Genomic DNA, 7,968 nt, shown 5'->3' on the forward strand with positions numbered 1-7,968 from the left:
GCGACACACATAGCACAAAATAAGTAACAATTTGTTCGACATAAAAACTGTCAACTATTACTGGCCACGAATGAAATATAGTACTTCTTATCACCACAAAAGTACCTTTACCCTGCCCCCAAAAGCATTTACTTTCTACAGTTTGAAATGACATATTGATTGATTTATGCCTTATATTTTGATAATATTTTAGTTAAATTAAAATTAAAATATAAGAGTGAATAATTTTAAGCCGTATCTCATTACCCATACAATCCATTGTCCTCATAATAAAGATTTTAATAAGGATATATTTCATTATAAGTTTCACCTTAATAGGTAGCATGTTTATCATACAGTATCAATTTTTTGGTTCAGAAAGAAATGGATTTTTCTCCGTTTTCTCCAAAACTACGCATGAGATTTTAAATTCACCTGCATAATTATGTTCAGTTCAATGGTATATCTCTCATATTTGCATATTCCTTTTTCCATTAACGCTAATAATGTTGTGGAAAGCAGGGAATTCCTGTTATTATTCAATTCAAAGTCTTTTGTCGTCACAAATTCTGTCGAGGAATTTGAAGCTTAAAATATATAAATCGCATGCCTATTGAAGTATATGGTTGCGAAACATGGTCACTTAGTATGAGGAAAGAACGCAATCCTCACTCTGGTTTTCTCATACTGTAAAAAGGACGCTCATACCTCATACATTGATGAGTTGGAAATAATAACTGACCGATATAATACAATCTTCAGGCAGCCTACCGTGCTTACCCCTCGCGCACTTCTATGGTTGCGCACCAGGAGCTAACACACTGCCTTCACTTTCGTATACTGTGCACGTAATGGTCCTTATGGACAATCCGTGCCTGACACTTTCCATTTTCCTTCTTCTGTTATTCCAGAATAATCACAATAGTCCTGGAACAGAAGAAGTGAAAAAGATGTAAGTTCCAGAATAGCGTAGGCTAAACATGCATTCAATAGGAAAAGAAGACTACTAATATCAAGAAATATGTCTTTGGACGTTAGTAAACAATTTATTAAGACACTGGTATGGAGCGTGGGGCTTTACGGATCTGAGACGTGGACATTGAGAAAAACTGAAATATCCAAGCTGGAAGCATTTGAGATGTGGTGTTGGCGCAGAATGCTACGCATATCATGGACCGAAAGAAAAAGGAATGAAGACGTACTAAAGAAAGCTAATAAAGGCCGACACATCATGAAGGTAATAGGAAAAAGAAAAAAAAAGCATGTTTGGCCAACTTATTCGGCACTCCGATTGGATCATCGTGTTGATAGAGGAAAAGACAGAATGAAAATCAGGAAGAGGAAGACCAAGGATCGAATATCTAGATGTAGTTGCGAAAAAGAAACCATATCAAAATATAAAACAGCTCTCCCAAGAAAGGGAAAAGTTTTAAAATTTCCATGTTAGTCACCAACCTATGGTTGAGGAAAGAAAGTAGAAGACGCAGCACACAGGTATGATTATCACGCATTTATATTATTTACACACTGCTCTATCAAGGTGACATTACATATTTCTCCGTAAAGAATTTTATTTAAAAAAAAAAACAAGTGATTGCTTTGTCATGTCAATAAAAATAGTACTGTATTTATTTTGCTCAGAGGAGAGATCCCGGAGCAATTTTAGACAGCGGCTTCTTTATAAATTTTCCTCAGCATGCGAAGAAGAAGAAATACTATTCTTAATCTGTGGTCTAAACGATACGTCGTACTTATTAATTATTGGATTATCTTTCAAATACTGATAAATTTACCTAATTTAAAGGTAATGTAAACAGTACTTAATATGATATAATGTTAATATTATCTATAAAAAGTTATACAATTTTATTTAGGTTACATAATTGAGCAGTGAATATTATAGTTTTTGTTTCGTTTGACATTTTTTAAACTAAAATTTTCAAGTCTTATAAATAATTAATATAACGTTGCAGCTTTAATGGACATCGTCAAAAAGTTGTAGTTTATATTTAAGATAAGTGACTGCACTGCAAAGGGGAGTTGAAATCTTGCAGGATATAGAAAACTGCATTTATCATTAGATCTCATTATTCTATGGTCACCATATTCTAAAAAGCGAAAATCTGGACACACTTTCATTGGCTTATCACATTATATAAAGAAACACTTAATAAGAGAGAGACTCACGTTGTAACTAGATTTGGATTGAGTATAGCCCGCTCCCCCCAGTGATTTTTAACGAATCATAGTGATTCTAACGATTCGTATTAGTTCATAATGAATCGGAATCGCATGTTACAAAGATTTAAGATGTAAATCTTGTGGTAAGGAAGCTTTAGTATAAGTAGTAGTAGTAGTAGTAGTAGTAGTAGTAGTAGTAGTAGTAGTAGTAGTGGCCTATGTTTAGCAGAAGGGGTCCAGCTCTTTTCTGTAAAAAATGTTACAATTTTGGTAATTTCTGCTCACATTTGGTTAGTTTGGGGTAGGGTTGGTTAGTTTAAGTTAGGTTAAGTTACGTTAGGTTAGTTTAGTTTATGTCATATTAGTGTAGGAGTCCCGCATAATTTTCCAAAAAAAATGATAGAATTTCGCATATTTCTACTAATATTACGTTAGTTTAGGTTAGTTCAGGTTAGCTTACGTTAGTTTATATTAGGTTAGGTTAGATTTGGTTACGTTATGTTACGTCTAAGTACTTGTATCACTCATTTCTCCTGTAAATTTTGCTTTTTTATGTGCTTCTGGACCCCTTGTACTAAACATACCCCGTAATAGTGGTAGTTAGTAGCAATAGTAGCAGTAGGCCTAGTACTAGTAGTAGTAGTAGTAGGAACGGATTAGAAGCCCCGCAGGGATTGTTTGAGTTCTCTCGATATAAATAGTAGTCAGTGGCGGCGATTGGACGTTAAAAGTGGGGGGGGGGCAAAATATGATCTGAATATGTGTATATCAATGTTAGTGTTCCTCGTTGTTTCTAACACTTTGACGAAAGGTTGTATAACTAATAGGATACTATGTTTTTCAGTTAAAATACCGTATATCGTGTTTCATATTTAATTAAGTAAATTGACAAGAGTAATTTACTTAATTGCTCATGATTCCTTGCTCATGAACATCTTAAAATTCTGTCTGGAAAATTGTGTGATCAGATTATTTAATAACATTTGTAAAACAATAAATAGAAAGGATATTATTAATCATACTGATGAATAATAAGGCTTGTTTTGTAGAAGTTATATTGAAACTGGGGATTAATGAACAACTTACATTTTTAACTCCACACTTGCCATTAAATGTATGTTATTACTCTTAGAAAATGAAAGACAGTAAATACTACATGCATATGCTACGACGCAATTGTAATATTAATTCCTTTGAATTGCAATTAAAAGGCAATTCCTTGAACTGTTCTTAACTACACGGGAAGACAAATAACCAATACACTCTTACGCAACGACAAATATTATATGGTACCATTTTTTCAGTATGAACCAGTAATAAATGCAACAACTTTACATTTCCAAATGCAACTATATACATTAACCATTTTAAATTATGGCTTTTTAAAGGTAAATTATTGAATTTCAGTCAATCAGCTACAGCATCATCCCTATCTATCCTAAGATCATGGTTAGTACCTCATTCTCTTCAGAATAAAACAACCTTTCAAACGGTTTCATTTACGTTTTCCTATCATGTCGCTAAGGCGGGAAAGTTTGAGGAAAATCTGGATTTTTTTCTGATTTTTTCATACTTTGATTCCCTCTGTACCCCCTTTGTTAACACACAGATCTCAAAATCAACCGAAAAATACGAAGGGATGTACTAAATGTATATAAAAAATTCAAGCTTCTATCTTGAAAACTAAGTGCGAAAAAATGTTTACCAATGAGCTAAGAACATTCCCACAATGCCCCAGATGACCCGTATGTAATATAAAATTTTCCTGAGACATCCCTATTTATACTATGATCATTGTTCGTACATCATTCCCTTCAGAATAGAACATACTTTCAAACGGTACCACTCATATGTCTCCATTATATACCTGAGGTGGGAAAATCATGAAAAAACGGATTATTTGTTTAAAAAAATATTCCTTTGTACTTTTTTTTTGCCCCTATGTACCCCCTGTTTTAACGCAGAGATCTGAAACAAATCTGAAAAATACTAAAGGGTGTACTAAATATGTGTGCAAAATTTAAATCTAGGTGCAAAAGTAAGCCCGCCAAAAATAATTTTTCTACAATAATACAGATTCCCGTATAAAAAAGGGTCTCAGGTAGAAATTCCCTGAGACATCCCTCTTTACACTCATGTATCTGAGGAGGAAAATCGCGAAAAAAGTGATTTGTTAAAAATATATCCTTTTTTTACTTTTTTGCCCCTCTGGGCCCCACTGTTTTATCGCAGAAATCTGAAAATAATCTGGAAAATATTAAGGGGTGCACTGAATGTGTGTGCAAAATTTCAATCTTCTAAGTGCAAAAGTAAACCCTGCAAAAAGTAATTACAAAAAAGTCATAAAAATATTTTTTAGTTATGACGTCATCACACAACGTCTCGACGCAGAAAGGCGTGAAAGCATGTATAACATGTTCTACAATGCCTCCAGGCTTCAGAAAAAAACAAGTAAAAAACTTTTTTGGTACTTTTTTAAATCGAATAACGAAAATTCTATCCTATCACCGAAAAATAGATGATATAATTTAAAAGAGTTAAGTGGTCACTTCAAAAAAGTGGTGGGCAACTGCCCTCTCTTGCCCCCCTAATCACCGCCCATGGTAGTAGTGGTAGTAGTAGTAGCGGTAGTAGTAGTAGTAATAGTAGTAGTAATAGTAATAGTAGTAGTAGTAGCAGTAGCGGTAGTAGTACTAGTAATAGTAGTAGCAGTAGTAGTAGTAGTAGTAGTAGCAGTAGTAGTAGTAGTAATAGCAGTAGTAGTAGTAGTAGTAGTAGTAGTAGTAGTAGTAGTAGTGACTCTTCCAGTTCCGGTGACAAAGAACTGGAGAAACGGGCTATACACAAGCCCTAGATTTAACCATTTAAGTATTTAAACGTGCAGGTTAAGTTTAGGCATACCGCTCGAAAGATTAGTTTAAGAATCATAATTCTTGTACTAATTTTCTTCCTATTGTCCCCAAAATATTTTCACTGGGCGCAGGTGCGTTATTTGGAAAAGGCAGGGGTAGCGATTGCTTCCCCTGAGTTTGGGAATAACATACTTTTTTTTTAAAAAAAAATTATGGAGTTATGTTTAGCAGAAGAGATCCAGAAGCACGTAAAAAAAGCACAAAATTTACAGGAGAAATGAATAATGCAAGTACTTAGGCCTAAACTAACCTCTTGTAAACACAAATTATCAAAATTGTAACATTTCTAAAAACAATTTCTGGACTCCTTCTGCTAAACATTAGTCAAATTATGTACTGATATACTAATAAAAAAACAAGACTCTTATATCAGTGAACAACTTTGTCCCCTCTTGGCAAAATCTGAAAATTGTGCGGCCGGCTGGGCGACAATGCAATTTCCCATTTAGTATAAATGAAATTCAAAACGACCATCAGAAATTGTGTGCTATCCCACTTTGTGGGGGCATACTAACATTCATGAAATATGAACTTTTCTTAGTAGCAAATGTATTTTTACTTTCTTAGGAAGTTGTTGTTTGAGGGAGGAGTTGCATTAATGTGTGCAGAATGACTTTAGGAAGGCTGAGTATAAATAAAACGTGTGCACACATAGCATGAAAACCGCAGTGCGGATTAATTTAAAAATACAGATTAACTTGTACTAGATAGCTACTAAAAACACGAATGCTATCTAATCGAGTCAGGGCAGGAGAAAGGGCCCAAAGCATGACGATGGGGTGTGTCCGTAGGGAGCAGGCACGTCAGCGACGGTTGGTATACGCATAAACGAGGATAGAAGAAAACGTATAGCGCAGAAATACATCCTTTGCATGTAGCACAGTTTTGCTGCATTTCTATAATCAATTTATACACTGCCTTCACGTAGCACTTCACCTCATGATAGCTTTCGTATAGATCACAGTTTGCATTTCGTATTTTTACGTTATTATACATGTGAGAGATTCTTTGAAATCCTAATGTTTTATGCTTTCCAATGTCCAGTAATACAAACTTCTACTTCAAATTTCTCTTATGTTTGAATACGATGTCACTGAATTCCGATATTCTCTTACACTGTTTTCGAACAATATCATCACTGCCAGTTCGTTATACTTCCGACCGCTCACTGAACCTGGTCGCACACTTTGGAAACTTTTTTGATACCTCGATCATTACATGTATCATGTATCACGATCTAAAACACTGTTTGGTATGGCCTTAATGTTTAACAGTATATTCTTATGTCCTTACAAGTGTAGAATTTGCATTAGGCCTATTTATTCTTGCATTTTACGCCTTTTACTGTAAACAACAATACGTCACAAGTAAGATCCACATATATTCCGTTCTCTTATATTTTCCTCTTTCGAAATCAGAATCCATATTTATTCGGTAGATTTTACAAAATATTGTGCCCCCATAAAATTGGATAGCACCAGAAATTGTTGCCACAAATTACTAACCAACTTGCGCTAGATTGAGATTTAAAAGTACAAATGCAACCAGTTTACTGCAGTGGAACCCCAAATGGGCGATATGTTATTATTAGACTTTGGATCGACATGCAGTAGAAAGATCAAAATATGTACTAAAATTCACTAAAACAAGCACTAAAAATAAGCGAATATGCACTAAAAGGGTAAATATGCACCAATCAAAAGCTGATATTATATGAAAAATTTTATTACATCTTCAGAGGGAAAAAAGTTGTATTAATTGAACTACATAAACTTGGTGTATAGCTATGATGTATCCATGTTATAATATACAGCTACGTAGTTTTCGATATTTTCTGCGTTTGTCAGTATTAGTCAAAACGTTTCTGTACATCAAAAATGTTCTTTCGGTGTCACAGGTCGTTAAGGAACAGTATTTCAAAGACTTACCGATAAATCTGGAAATTCGTGCATCATTGTTCCCAGGAACACTTTATTTACATCAGACAAGAATTTTAGACCAGGATTTTTTTTTGCGACTATTGACTGTGCTTTTCTAACAAATGCTTGTCCGAATGGTCCCGGAGAACTCTGTTTTGTTATTGACTCAAACATTCAATTTTTGACTCAACAGCTCAGTTTGGAATTCGGTTTGTTTCTACGTTAGCTATAGGATTATCTAACAAAATTACGAAAGATAAAAGTTTCCACCTTTAGAGTGGTTTTATGGGGAACTGAAAAATCTTCCTTATGTCATTGATATGGGACATCTCATTCAAAAACTATTGGGGATTTCCTGTAGAGCTACAATGATTTAATTTGGCACGAATTAATTTGGTTTAAATTTGGCAAGCTTCTTGAGACTAACCCACAGGAAAATTGCCAAAAATTAATATTTTTAATTTTTAGGGGTCTAAATTGAAATGAAGAAATAACCCATGTTATGTAAGTGTATCTATTTTTTAAAAAATAATCTCATATTTTAGGTACTTCGAATTGATATAAAAACTTGAAATTGGGTATGATTTACGTTTTCGTTAGCTTTACCTAAGTAAATCACCAAAAATAAAAATTTCCAATTTTGGAGTGATTTTTATTGGGAATTGAAAAATTTTTCCCATGTTATTTATATGGGGCATCTTCTACATCTCAAAATGTTTAGGCACTTCCAACAGTAATAGAATGATGAAATTTGGCATGGTTTTATCCTTCCGGGACTAACCCACAGGAAAATTGCCAAAATATTTTTTAGGTAGTTGAAATACGAAGAGAAACTTGAAATTCGATAGAATTGTAAGTTTAAGTGGTACAAGACCTTAGACCAAGCAAACTCAGGGATCTGGAAGTGGAACCCCAGCTATCCAGAGGCTAGTTTCTTTATAGGATGTCCTTAAAATTTGGCCAGCGGGCAATATAAG

Source organism: Thermobia domestica, chromosome 5 (genome assembly GCF_964235325.1).
Source record: "Thermobia domestica chromosome 5, izTheDome1.hap1.1, whole genome shotgun sequence".
Lineage (NCBI taxonomy): Eukaryota > Metazoa > Arthropoda > Insecta > Zygentoma > Lepismatidae > Thermobia > Thermobia domestica.